The following is a 14,410-nucleotide window of genomic DNA, read 5'->3' as shown; positions in this document are numbered from 1 at the left end:
GGGAGGAGATCAGGAGTTCTGGTCATACTCAGTTACACAGCAAATTCAAAGTCAACCAGAACTACGAAGATCCCGACTCAAAAGTGTGGGGTGCGGAGGAGCCGGAGAGAAGGCTCGGCCATCAAGAGCTTTTCCTGTTCTTCCAGAGTTCCTGAGTTTTGTCTCCAGTACCCATAATGAGCAGCTCACAACCACCTGTAACTCCAGACCCAGAGGATAAGACATCCTGTTCGAGCCTCCTCAGACACATGCAGACATGTGGCATACACACACATAGATAAACACATACACATAAGTAACAATATACCTTTTTTAAAACTGATAAGATGAACAAGTATAATAGTACATATCTTTAATCCCAGCACTTGGAAGGCAGAGGCAGGCAGGTATCTATGAGTTTACGGCCAGCCTACAAAGCTAATTCCAGGCCAGCCATAGTTACAAAAAGAAACCCTGTCTCAAAAAAAAAAAAGAAAGGATGATGATATACTTGCTCAGAAAAAGAAGTACCTCAGGAGCCCTGTGTTCTCTATATTTAGTGGTCTGGGCATTGTCATACAAAAACTAGGGACATGTAAGTGACTTAAGTTAAAAATTACCATAATCATACTTTCATAGTAAGAAGATAGCTCTGGCTACTGGGTCAGGATGCACAGCTAGGGTAAGCCCACAAGCAGGGAAACTAGACAGGAGGCTCCTGCAGTGCTGGAGCAGGAGATGGTGAGGTCGGAAGCACGTGCAGCATGGGTTTAGAAGAGACAGTCTCGTGTTCTGACCACTCTGTTTCCAAAGCAACACTTCCGCCTCCCAGTATTGCCTCATGGACTCAAACAAGAAAACAGCACTTGTTTGCCAAGGCACGGACCGCGCGCAAGTTTCCTTGGCTTATTCTTGCGTAGTAAATTAGTTCAGGCACAGAGTGAGTGGTGTGGCAGGGTTCACGATGATGACGAGACATAACCACCTACTTAGAATGTGAGAGTTGACTCTGAACCTCCATGGATATTTTCTCTTTTCTGAATTTCCTCTCTTCTCCATGCCCCTCCCTTAAAGTGATGGAGTTTGAAGGTGGAGATTTGGGGAAGCGGCTAAATCCCAAGGGCTCGGCCCTCACGAATGGGATCAGTAACGTTATACAAGAAGCAACCTACAGGGAACCATTGACCTCTGGACACAACAGGATAGCCATACTTAAGGGTTCATAGCAGTTGTGACATCATGGACCACATAGATCTGTGCAAGCCCAATCCAGACAAAATCTCAGCATGGAAGGGCCGAGCTAGATAGAAGTCCCACCCCCAGCTAAGGAGCTATTGGCAACTGGTAACTGTTTATGAATTGAAGAGCCTGTTTTATTTAAGAGTGTAGCACGTGGTAGATATCATGCTCCAGTGGAAGACCATAGACCCAGAAGTATATAGGCAGCGCCAACCATACTTGACATTTAAAAAAAAAAAAAAAAGACACAAAATTGGATGGGTAGGGAAGGGCCGGGGGGGGGGGGAATCTGGAATGAGTTTGAGGAGGGGTGATTATGATCAAAATACTTTGTACAAAATTCTCACAGACCAAATAAGAAAATGAGAAGAAAGGGTGGAGAGATGGCTCAGAGGTTAAGAGCACTGGCTGCTCTTCCAGAGGTCCTGAGTTCAATTCCCAGCAACCACATGGTGGCTCACAACCATCTGTAATGAGGTCTGATGCCCTCTGCTGGTGTGTCTGAAGACAGCTACAGTGTGCTCATATACATAAAATAAATACATAAATCATTAAAAAAAAAAGAAAAGAAAATGAGAAGAAGAATAAAAAAGAAAAAAAACTTGAGAAAGGTGAGTGCCCTTCCACTTGCAGAAAATATATTAAAAGTACCTCCTCTAACAGGCCTCAAGCAGGGACCAAATTCAATGACAGACAGTGCTGACTCCCTAGTCTTGAAAACAGCAAGCAGTACTTTTCTGTTATTTGTAAATTTTCCTATCTATGGTATAATATATCATGTATTATATTATATAATAATACAAAAAATTACAATAGCCCCAAACTAAGACAAGGCTGAATACCAATTATTTCTTCACAAGACTTGAGGTTGTATTGTCAGAAATAAATCTTTCTCTATTAATAACAAAACACCTCATAGAACATCTTAAAAGGTTGTCTGAATTATTTTCTCATCACTATGATAAAATCTCCTGACCTTAGCAACCTAAAAGAGTTGAATAAAGATCTGTTTTAGCTCACAGGTCCAGTGGGGTTACAGTGACAGGAACCAAGTGTTCAACCATGTGAACGTGTAGGAAACATTTTATAGTCAAGCCATGCCACGACAAGAAGGGACAACTTGTTGCACTGACAGAGACTTCAGACCATCGTTGCTTTCACCTCCCACTTTTGATCATAACATCAAAGCATCAATAGTGTATGACAGAGAAAGTTTCCACATCATGGCTGACTGATGGAGAACAGACAGGACAGACATAGTAAGAGCCCAAGGCAAGATCTAGTCTCCAAGAACACCTCTCATGATCTACTTCCTCTAACCAGGCCCACTTTCCATACACAGTTACTTCCCAATAGTCTCCTCAGATCTCAACTGTATCAAGGGATTGTTCTGTTCATTAGTGAGAGCTCTGATTGTCTAACCCCTCTGGAGTGTGAGGTGAAAGGGCCACACGGCCTTTCTAAGCCTCTTGTTCTTTTCATTTAGAAAACAAGACACTGTCTATACCTTTTTTTTTTTTTGGTTTTCTTTTCTAAACTTTATTAGTTCATTGGGAATTCTGTACATTACATTTTCATCATATTTACCCTCTTCCCCATCTCCTCCCAGATACCCGGCTCCTCATTTCCCTCACGGACACTCACCATCAAAACGTCATTGTTAAGGCTGGAAAGGTGGCTCAGTAGGTAAAGTGCTTGGTTCACAGACATGAGGACCTCGACTCAGATCTACAGAGTCAGGTACGGCAGCACGAATCTGTAATACCAGTGCTAGAGGCGGAGACAACCAGATACCTGACAGTTACTATCCAGTTGGTTTAGCTGAAGAGTGAGTTCTAGGTTTAGTGAGAGATCGTTTCTCAAAAAATAGGATGGAGAATACTTAAGGAAGATACCTAGTGTTGATCTCTGGTCTTCATAGGCACATACACAGCATACCACACATTATCAAAAATAGGCAGGCAGACAGACAGACAGACAAATAGGTAGGTAGGTTAAGTAGGTAGAATTATTGATTGAGGCTGCCCTTGGTCACAACTGGGATGCATCTGGGTGATGCTGTACATCCCAGTCAAGTGACGTCATTTTCTAGACAGATTTAACCTGAATTCACTTACGGTTGCCTACACTTCCAATGTGCACACTTGACTCCCTGACTCCCCTTTTAGAGTCTTACTCCCTTAAGGGGGAAGATTCAATTATTTATTTATTTATTTATTTATTTATTTATTTATTTATTGGTTCAGCTCTTTATTGGACATGTTAACAAAAGCAGTTTAGTCAAAAAAAAAAAAAAAAAAAAACAAAGCCCATGTCCTCATCCGTCTCCTCAGATTTTTTTCTTCTGTGCTTCCACTTTCTTCTCCTCTGCTGAGGCAGGTCTGCCAGGCACAGTTCCAGCTGCTGGAGTGGGCCCCTGAGCCCCTCCATCGGAGATGAGGCTCTAAATGTTGACATTGGCCAGGGCCTTTGCAAACAAGCCAGGCCAGAAGGTTCAACATTGACACCAGCTTCTTTAATGAGGGCATTTATCTTATCCTCCGTGACCGTCACCTCATCATCGTGCAGGATGAGGGTGGAGTAGATGCAGACAAGCCCAGAGAAAGAGGTCATGATGTTGTAGACTGCCCGCACGGTGCTAGAGGCAGGATGAAGTGAGGGCCTCACCCCAACTCCGCCATAGCTTCCTCGGAAGAACCAGGCACCTTGGTGGCAGCTGAGGAAAAGCTTCTTTTTTTTTTTTTTTTTTTTTTAATTAAAAGCAAGACTCAAAACCACTGGGTTTTCGTGGTTTTCAGGAGCTTCAAGAAAATCTCTTGCTGCATTTCTGGTCAAGGGCCATGCAGAAGTATGTCTGAAACCCCTTACAAGCCTTCACAGCTGAGCTCCTGGGGTTCTTTCTCTCCACCAGATCATGTTGTCTTTTTAAGCCCTGACTACTCAAAATGTAGTTCCCCAGACCGGAAGCAGTAGCATCACTTGAGAGTTTGTGGAAGCAGGAGCTGACGAGGTGGCTTGGGAGGAAAAGTACTTGCTGCCAAGCCTGATGACCTCCGTTTGATCCCCAGAATCAGTATGCTGGGGGGAGACAAATAACTCCCTCAAGTTATCCTTTGACCTCCACATATGTATCATTACACTTGCATACCCACACACATAAACACAAACATACAAAAATAAATAAACAAATAAATAAATAAATAAATAAATAAATATTTTTAAAAAATAGGTGTAGGCCCAGAAATAGTGCCATTCTGCATACTCTCAGAACTCAGAGGCTAAAGCAGAAGGATCAAGAGTTTGAGAGAAAAAGAAAGAAAGAAAAAGAGACAGACAGATAGACAGACAGGGAGAAAGAGCAAGAGAGAGGGAGAAAGAATATCTCAGCCCTACCCCGTGAGTCACTATCCTCTGCACCTGTGCTGTTATGCCCGATCCCCTGTCGCTATGCATTTCCCTGAAAAGACTGCTTGAGGAGAAATCCAAGCTTAGGTGGTAGGCTGCGGAGTGTATCTCCTTGTTCTTGTTTTTATTCCTGTTCCTGTTTGTGTTCCTGCTTTGTGGGGAGTATAAAAGGGAGCTACACATATAGCATTTGGTCTTTACCAGATGACTCCTTGTCTTTCTTTCTTTCGTCCTCATCCTCCACTGATCCAAGGAACTCAGTCAGGTATGCTGGCGTAGCTGACATACCCCCAGATGCACCTGATAATAATTTGCACTTTTCTAGGCTTTCCAAGTCATTCCTATGTTTATTAGCACATGAGAAGTCTTGAATGTACTGTAATCTCTCCAACCATCCAGCGGTCCTGGAGGGAAAGGAAGGGTGGCAGGCATTCAGAGTTCTGTGTCACTGCAGAGGAAGAAATGACGGAGCTGAGCCAAGCCATTCTTTCCCAGAGCAGGCATGAGTTCAGTGCAGGATGGGCCTCTCTCACACACAGGGAGTTTACACCCTCAAAAGACTTTATAAATGCAATCAAATCTACCCCTCCTTCTGCTTTGACTGCTTAGCTAATTTTTTTTGACCATTTGCTACTCGCCACAAACTATTTTAAATTCTTCCTGGTGCTATATCATGTATTCCCTTTAATGATCCTAGAAGTTGGTTCAGAGACAGCACTTTTTTGCAAAAGAGAAAGTTGGATCATCCAGGCATGGTGGCTTCAGCACACTGGGTTTTTTTTTCTTCTTTTAAGACAAGGACTCAAACTTGTTAAGCAGTTGAGGATGGCATTGAACAACTGATCTTCCTGCCTCTTTCTCTCAAGTGTTGGGATTTAGGGCATACATCACAAGTTCAGTTTATGCTGTGTTAGGAATCAAATCCAGGGCTCCATTTCAAACATGTTAGGAAACCATTCTGCCTGCTGAGCTACACTGCCAGCCTAGCTCCATCTCTTACCCACAGCAGGACCCCGCTGCTCCTATGTACGACAAACAAGAAAGAAGGCAGCATGGATAGACTCCGAAATCAGAATGTTTTACTAAAATAAGCCAGGTAAAGAAAGATAAATATCTCAGAATTTCACTCATCTGTAAAATCTACAGAAGCTAAGTGTAAGAAGGTAGTTCCCAGGTACCAGAAGCTGGAGAGGGTACAAGAAATGGATAGATGGGGAGGGACTGGTGATCAGTGACAGTCAGCCAGCTAAAATAAATAAGTTCTGCCCTGCTACTACACAGAAGGGTGATTATACTCCTCAGTATAGTCACTGATCCAAAGAGCCAGAAGAGAGGATTTTACTGTTCTTGTTAAAAAGAAACTGCAATTCTCTGATGGTAGATAACCAACATATTCTAAGTTGCTCCTTGGAAGAAGTGTAAATGTACCTACACATCACTCTAAACCCCTTAAAGATGCACAACCATTATCTACCAATTTAAAATGTTAATATAACTATAGGATGGCCATCTAAAAGACAAGGATGTAAGTCCAAGGTTACAGAATGCCTGAGGCACATGCCCACTTTGAAAAGAAGGCTGCAGGTGCTAGGAATGGGGTCTTCCCGAGTGCGACACAGAAATGAATCCCAAGAGATGGGGCAGAGTGGCTAAGTCCTCAGAAGAGACTCGTCCATGTTTAAAGCATTTTGCAAAGGAAAGATCTAAGCTGCTGATTTTTTGTATGTAGCACAGAGTCACAAACACTTGATGACAAGTGTCACTGCCTCTTCTCCTGGCCCTTGGAAGAGACTAGCGGAGGTCAGGCAGGTGGTGGGTGCTGGCCAGTAAGTGGGCGGAGCCTGCGGAAGGGTTACTGGGCTGTTGCTGGGACAGGAGTCAGGAAGGCCTCCAGAGGAAGTGGTTTTCCTTCGGCTTGCTAAGAGCAACAAAGACTCTGGGAAAACAGGATGCCGTGGGAAGGTGGGTGACCCAGAACTTGTAATGTGTGCTTCTTTAGCTCTGAAAATGTCTGCTCGCAGTATCATCTTTTAGACTGGAGCCCCAAGCCGTAAACAAGTCTTACAGTATTCCTTTCTGATCAAAATACAGCCTAATCCCCTTGAAGGTCATGTTGCCATGGCTTCTGAACTCCTTACCGGTCCTAGACTGCAATTCTCAGAGGTCAAATTTCCCGAATGACAAACACATCTATCTATCATGGAGAACAGAGGAAAATCACAGAGACAGAAAATCACAGTTGATCAGTTGTACATGTGAGTTGTTTTTGTGAGCGCCTGGCTTGCTTCAGGTCATAAAATGATTATCACTGAAGTGTCCCCCACTGGCCGAGCAGGCAGCCTCTGGATTCCTCCTTTGTCCTAGAGTCACAGGCAAAAACAGGCTTTGAAAGGGGGAGAGATCCAGTAGGTTATCCTCTTGGTTCCTTAGTTCAGAGATGCTCAGAATAGAATCCATGAGAGAAGAAAGACCAGCCTACAATATTGCCTCCTTTATCCAAGCTTTAATTTTGTGTGAGAAATTCCCTTTAATCTTGTAGCAAAGGCCTTTTCTTTATTTTTAATCTCTTAAATGACCGCCAAAAGAGAATCACAGAACCAGAAATTCTGCATTCAGGACTTAACCTTGTGCTGTGTATTTTATCTTTCTTCCCTCCCCCCCTCCCTTCTCCAGCTCTGTTTACAAAAGTTTGCTTTGTGAACTGTTTAGTATAAAAGACTGAAGTGATCCAGTTCTACAGGTAAAGCTGAGGGCAGGTTGCCTTCCTCACCTCTCAGGCACAAAGGGAAAAGGTAAGAGCCTCTCTGCCATTTCTCACACTCTTAGTCACATAGGGAAAAGCAGGGAGTCTAGGACACAGAGGTTCCCCTCATTCCAGCTTGACAGCCACAGCCCAGGACACTTTTCATGACAGGCAGAAGAACAGCAGGAGCTGGGTGAGGAATTGTCTTAAGAAGCTTTTTGAACATTGCAGAGAATCCTGGAACAGCAGCCATGTTGGACAGGGAAGACTAATGGCTTCCATAAGAGGAGTAAACTTTGGGAGCTAGGGAGCACTTTTAGTGGACTAGATTGAGACAGAACTCAGACAGAGAACAAGTCAAGTGCTCCATATACTCGCTTTTCCCTAGCTTTATTGAAGTCGAATCGACAAAATGGTGTCTGTTTAAAGCATCTACGAAGTTATAACATATGCATATTCTGGGATACAACAATCAAGTTGGCTAACACTTCTTTCAACTTGTTATCATAGCATCCGTATGTCCTCAAAAGGAATAAAGTCGGTACCTCAGAGAAATAGCCACTCTCCTGTCCTTTGTAGAGTTATTCACTACAGCAAAAATATAGAATTGATTGAGGCATCAGTGAAACGTGTACAAAAAAAAATGAGAAATGCATAGGTACATACACACATATGCAGTGAATACACACGTATGCAGTGAATATTATTCAGCCTTGAAAAGGAAGGAAATTTTGCCTTCTGGGAGAATGGGGATAAACCTGGAGAGCATTGTGCTAAGCAAAAGAATTCGGAAAGAGAAAGACAAAGATTGCAGGATCACACTTGTAAATGGAATCTTTTAAAGGTCAAATCCAAAGTGTAGGCTGGTGGTTGCCAGAAGCTGGCATGGGGTGGGGTGCAGAGATGTGGGTCAAAGGTTGTTCCTTTGAATGCATGGACTAGGTACAGAGGAGGCTCTGAGAAATTACAGGTTAAGTTGCCTGTTGTCTACCACTCTAGAGGGGAGTGGACATGGGAGAATGGAGTTGATAAATGAGGTGGACTAAAGCCCCATGCAACAGCCGACTTTATTTAGAGCATCAGACAATTTATACCCTCAGAGTTAAGAAGAATCACACGAATGAAGTGTGCAGTTACAAGAACAAGCTGCACATGGCAAAAACTTGTTTCTCCATAGAGGCATATAAACAAATAACTATATCCAGATGTAATGAATAATCTGAAGTAAACGAACTCCTATCTGCTACACCTGGGAGGGGCACAAGACCATGTTCCATGATTTTTAAGAAACTGAGGTTACAAGACTCTTGTCTTGTTTCCTTGGCATTTTCCTCACAGGACTCCATTCTTGAACTGCGTTCTGACAGCCTGTGAACAAGCAGCCCTTTCCAATCATTCGCATATAGAATCTCTAAAAGCAATCCCATCCTTGTGTTTACAGTAAAGCTTTGCTTTTAAATTCGAATTTCTGCTCTTCGACATTTGTCACGTCTCTAGTTTGAGTACTACAGTCTTCAGCAGTTAAGGGGAGGTGTCATGTCTAAGAGAGAAAGCTGAACTGTAAAGACCTGTCTGGGAAGGGGGTGGGGGGAAGTTGTCCATACAGGACCTGACGGAGGAGCCCCCGAGCTCCTGGGATCAGGATACCCAGCTCCCAGTGCTGCCTTCCCATTAGCTGCAAAGAGGCTCCTACTGTAAGTGCTTCATCACGAAGAACCTCGTCTCCTTATATGTCACATGCCGATGATTCTGTAAGCACAGGCTGAGGTGTGAAATGCTGAGATGATTTCCAAGTTTTTCTGGTATAAAAGTTATCTTACCAAGAGATTTCCCAAACAACTCTATATAAAAGGTATACTCTTCCTTTGGCTTTAGAAGCTATCCAGTGGCAGGACATTTCTAATCCATTCATATTTATAAGTCACAAGATCATAAAAGGAGCTGTTAAATGCATTTAAGGTATGGCACTTATACCGTCTGAATGCCTAGTGCGCCCTCAAACCACCAACTCTTTCCAGGGATTGAAAAGTCTGAGGAGCACTAGCTCATTCAAGTTCAAGCTGGTCAAGACATATGATGTGGACCTAATGTGGACAATGTTCTCTCCAGGGAAATCCACATTCCCCAATATAAAGTACTGCTTGACTCCAAAGTTTCCTCCTGGTTGAAAACAATTCTAGTGGTATTTTGACCTGTACAGACCAGAAAACCACCTTAAAATCCTCAGCCTCTTTGGAATCCCCAAACCATTAGCATCAGCAGGTTTGATGTTAGAGATATTTCTCTGTCTTTCCCCTCTTCCTCTAGAGTCATGAGACCCTGCTTAGACCATGTCTTAGAAGCTGTCTCAGACACTAGGGATGTCAGAGGCTCTCAAGACCCAACGGGGATGACATTAGCAGAAATGTCCTACAGAGAGGAGATGGAACCTGAAGAAACCACCTCCAGTAGATAGACATGGTCCCCAGTTGAGGAATGGGGCCACTCACCCATCTCAAATTTTTTGACCCAGAATTTGTCCTGTCCAAAGGAAATTTGGGGACAAAAAATGGAAAGGAAAGGCTATCCAGAGACTGCCCCAACTTGGGATCCATCCCATCTGCAGACAGCAAACCCCAACACTATTGCTAATGCCAAGATGTGCTTGCAGACCAGAGCCTGGCATGGCTGTCTTCTGAGAGGCCCTACCAGTACTTGACTGAGACAATACAGATACTTACAGCCAACCATTGGACTGAGCCCAGAGTCTGCTCTGGAAGAGTTAGGGGAAGGGCTGAAAGAGCTAAAGGGGATTACCACTCTGTAGGAAGAACAACAGTATTGACTAACCAGACCCCGCAGAACTCCCAGGGATTAAGCCACCAACCAAAGAGGTGGTGGTCCGTGGCCCCTGCTACATATATAACAGAGGACTGCCTTGTCTAGCCTCAGTGGGAGGGGATGTGCTTGGTCCTGTGGAAGCTTGATGCCCCAGAGAAGGGAGGTGCTAGAGGGATGAAGAGGGAGTAGGTGGATGGGTAAGTGAGCACGCTCTTAGAGGCAAGGAGAGAGGGGTGGGGTGGGGGACTCATAGTGGGGGGACCAGGAAGGGAGACAACACTTGAAATGTAAATAAATAATAAATACTAAAAAGAGAAAATGAGGGGCTGGAGAGATGACTCAAGGGTTAAGAGCACTGGCTACTCTTTCAGAGTACCTGGTGTGTTTCCCAGAATCCATATGGCATAACAACCATGTATAACTCCAGTTCTAGGGGATCCAACACCCTCTTCTGGTCTCCTTGGACATCAAGCACACATATGGTACACATACATGCATACATACATACATACATACAAGCAAACACCCATACATATAAAATAAAACTTTTTTTTTAAAAAGCAAGCTACTGATATACCTAACTTGGGTGCATCTCAAAGACATAAGATCCAATGAAAGAAAGTAAACATAAAAGAATACACCCTACATGATTTCATTTACGTGGAAACTGGAAACAAAGCAATTGTGAAGGAGGTCAGAAGGAAAGAATTCCCTGAAGAATCTCAGCCCATGCTGAGAGGGTCATGCTGGGACTCTTCTGCAAGATTTATATGACGGCCATGTAAATATACACCTAAGTAAAAACTGTCACATCTAGAGTTAAAGGATAAGTACTTTAACGCAAAAATAGTCATACTTTAGTTGAGTCAGAGAAATGATTCAAAGGAACAAGTGAATTCTAAGAGGGAGGCAGAGAGGCTGAGACAGGTCTGGTGACCTTATCATTTAAGGATGGCAAGCTAGATGACAGCAAAGGAGACTGAGCAATGAATGCAGTGATGAGGAAGTAATGGAGAGAGGAAGGTGTGTGGAGCCACATGAGTGACTGAGCTGTGGCAAGGAAAGGTGGAGAGGATGACAGAGGGGAAATGCACATTCGTATGTAGAAATGACATACATGAAAGTGTGTGTGTGTGTGTGTGTGTGTGTGTGTGTGTGTGTACGCTAGTTTATATAGAAATTTGGTGGAAGTGTTAGTTCATTTTTCCATTGCTATGACAGAATACCCAGTGTCAGGTTTTCAAGCGAGCCCATGAGAGTGGCTCAACTGACAATTAGCACAGCACAGGGCGTCAAGTGACTCGAGGAAGGGTGGGGTTTGCTTCAAGCAGCCATCCACCATGGCAAGGCAAAGGAGGCAGCAGGAACCTGAAGCAGGTGGTCACATGAAATCTAATCAGGCAACAGAGGGAAATGAGTGAACGCCAGTGCTCAGTTTTCTCAGTTATGCAGTCTAGAACCCACTGTCCAAGGAATGGTCCTGCCCACAGCAAAGACAGTTCTTCCCACAGCAATTAATCCAACCAGGTGAAACTAGATTCTGTCAATCTGACAACACTCCCCACAAGAGTAAGCACCTCCAGATGATCGTTCTCTCCTACCTTGTATGTGTTTGTATACTTCTTTCCTCCATATTTGATTATAAATGCCCTACACGCCGGGCGGTGGTGGCGCACGCCTTTAATCCCAGCACTTGGGAGGCAGAGGCAGGCGGATTTCTGAGTTCGAGAGTTCGGGGCTAGCCTGGTCTACAGAGTGAGTTCCAGGATAGCCAGGGCTACACAGAGAAACCTTGTCTCGAAAAACCAAACCAAAAAAAAAAAAATAATAAAAAAAAAAATAAATGCCCTACACACAGAAAAATGGTCTTCTTAGATTGATCTTTCTCGAATTGTCTACACTTGCTTTCCCAGAAACTCCACACACTTGACGCTCACAAGGACAGAATACAGCACATGTGTCCTGATGCTCACACCAAGATCAGCTCCCTCTGTGGGGAAGGACTTTGATACAAAGTCCTCTTGTCCCAAACTGCATCGCCTGTCATCTGAAGCTCTCTATGTCTGTGAGTGAGGTAAAAATAAATTGCTTAAAATTCAAGAAGACATTTCAAGGAAACAGAGACTAGATGAACACAGCCCCGGTGGCAATAAGGCAGACAGCGAAGGATCCAGACAGAGTTCTGAAGGAAGAAGACACGGTTGTCTTGCCCTCCGGTCTCATTAGATGAAATAACACAGGGAGGTGACATCTTTAAAGATGTTTAGAAGTTGCCTGCGTGATCGTGAAATTGCTGGTGGCAGTATTAGGTTTTCAAAATACACAGAGCAAGCCCGTGAGAGCAGCTCAATTGGCAATTAGGACAGCACAGGGTCACAAGCGGCTTCCTGCTCCTCCAGCAATGAGTCACAAGCTGCTAATTAAGAAATCAGTGACCTGTCGAAGGCTTGATATAACCTAATGGTCTACAGCCCTTGGTGGTGATGACTAAGAATATTGCTGGGTTCAGGATTTGATTTTTAACTTGATTCCCTGGGGCGATGAGAGGATGAACAGAAAGGTGGTCTCTTTGTTCATTGATGGATCCTAGATGTGGGGATACATGTCATTCCGTAAAGTAAGGGGGTTAAGAATTCTAGGCCCTCTGCATTCTGCTTCCACCTACACCACGTCAACAGCCACACATAAGTTAGTAGGCTTCACATAGAGATGGGTTTCTTAGTTAGACATGCTAGAATCCACACTAGTCAGACCCCAAGTCAATCCTCACACCCTCCCTGTATAATGATTATGTCAATAGCTCATAAAGGAAGCTGCAGATGTGGCTCAATTGATAAAATACCTACCACAAATACCTGAGAGCCTGAGTCCAGGTCCCCAGTGCTAATGTAAAAAGCCAGGTGTGGTGGTTCAAATCTGAACCCTACTCTGGGAAGTGAAAACAGGAGAGTCCCCAGAACCACTAGCCAATCAACGCGCTCTGAGTTCGGTGACTCTGGTAGTTTGAATGAGAATTGCTATAGGCTTATATTCTTGAATGCTTGGACCCCAGGGGTAAGGATTCAGAGGTGTGGCCTTGTTGGAGAAAGTGGGTCACCAGTGAAGGGAAGGCTTTGGGGTTTCCAAAACCCACTCCACTCCTAGTTAACTCTGTCTCTGTTGCTGTTTACAGATGTAAGCTCTCAGCTATGGCTCCAACACCTTCCCTGCCTTCCTGCTGCTACGCTTCCTACCATGATGGTCTTGAACTCACCCTCTGAAACTATAAGCCCCCATTGCCTTGGTCATGGTATCTTATCACAGCAATAGAAGACATCACCCTAACATTAACCTCTGTTCTCCACATGCATATTCATGTACATGCACACATACTCACTACATGAGCACACAGACATACACACACACACACAACACACACAGCAAACTACACACAAAATTAAAAAAACAAATCTCACAAAAGGAAGTATAACAAAATCAATTTACAAACATGAATTGGGCTAAGCAGACCTGGCTTTCTTTCCCAGCAGCCAAAAGGTTCCTAACTGCCCTGAGACTCACTTGGACCCTTTTAAATAAATGGTCCCAAGTGTACTACCTAACTCACATGATAGTCAAGAACAGCAAGAAGCCAGAGCATGCAGAAGGCTTCGTGTACTGTGTAGGCCTGAAGAAGTGCTGACACACGCCTGCAAAGATTGCCATTGGTTTCTTATCTTCTGAGATGTCGGTGATAGGTGAGCCTGACTGGATCTAGGATCACCTGGGAGATGTGCCTCAGGTGGGGTCTGCCGGTGACTTTCCAGGAAGAAGTAACTGAGGGAGGAAGCTCCTTCCCCAGAGTGGGTGGGACCTTCATAAAGGCAAAACACTGAATGACTAGGCCACCTGCCCTGCTGATGAATCTGGCTCTCCTGGTGTGCTGCCACCAACATCCCAAAGATCATGTTCAGCCTCCGAATATGGATTGGAGACCAGCAGCTTGAGGCCAGACTGAGAATGCTGAAGCATTCCGCTTCGTATCTGAAAGCTAAAAGGTTCTCAGCCTCTCCTACATGCAGCCAGCCATTAACAAACTACCTAACCCCTGCGGATAAGTCAAGCTAACAGATACCCTTTATGATGCATATTCATTGTATCTGTCCATACCTCTAGAGCAGAAGTTCTCGACCTGGGGGGCACAACCCTTTTGGGATCCAATGACCTTTTCACAAGAGTTGCACATCA

General features: G+C 44.1%; 1 pseudogene; it reads right to left on the bottom strand.

Moving 5' to 3' along the window:
- Positions 1-3,498: 3,498 nt before the first annotated feature.
- LOC114614916 lies at positions 3,499-3,831 on the bottom strand (annotated as a pseudogene).
- Positions 3,832-14,410: the final 10,579 nt, after the last annotated feature.

This window comes from Grammomys surdaster, unplaced genomic scaffold (assembly GCF_004785775.1).
Source record: "Grammomys surdaster isolate TR1022 unplaced genomic scaffold, NIH_TR_1.0 126546, whole genome shotgun sequence".
NCBI lineage: Eukaryota > Metazoa > Chordata > Mammalia > Rodentia > Muridae > Grammomys > Grammomys surdaster.
This window is presented reverse-complemented; position numbering and strand designations above follow the sequence as displayed.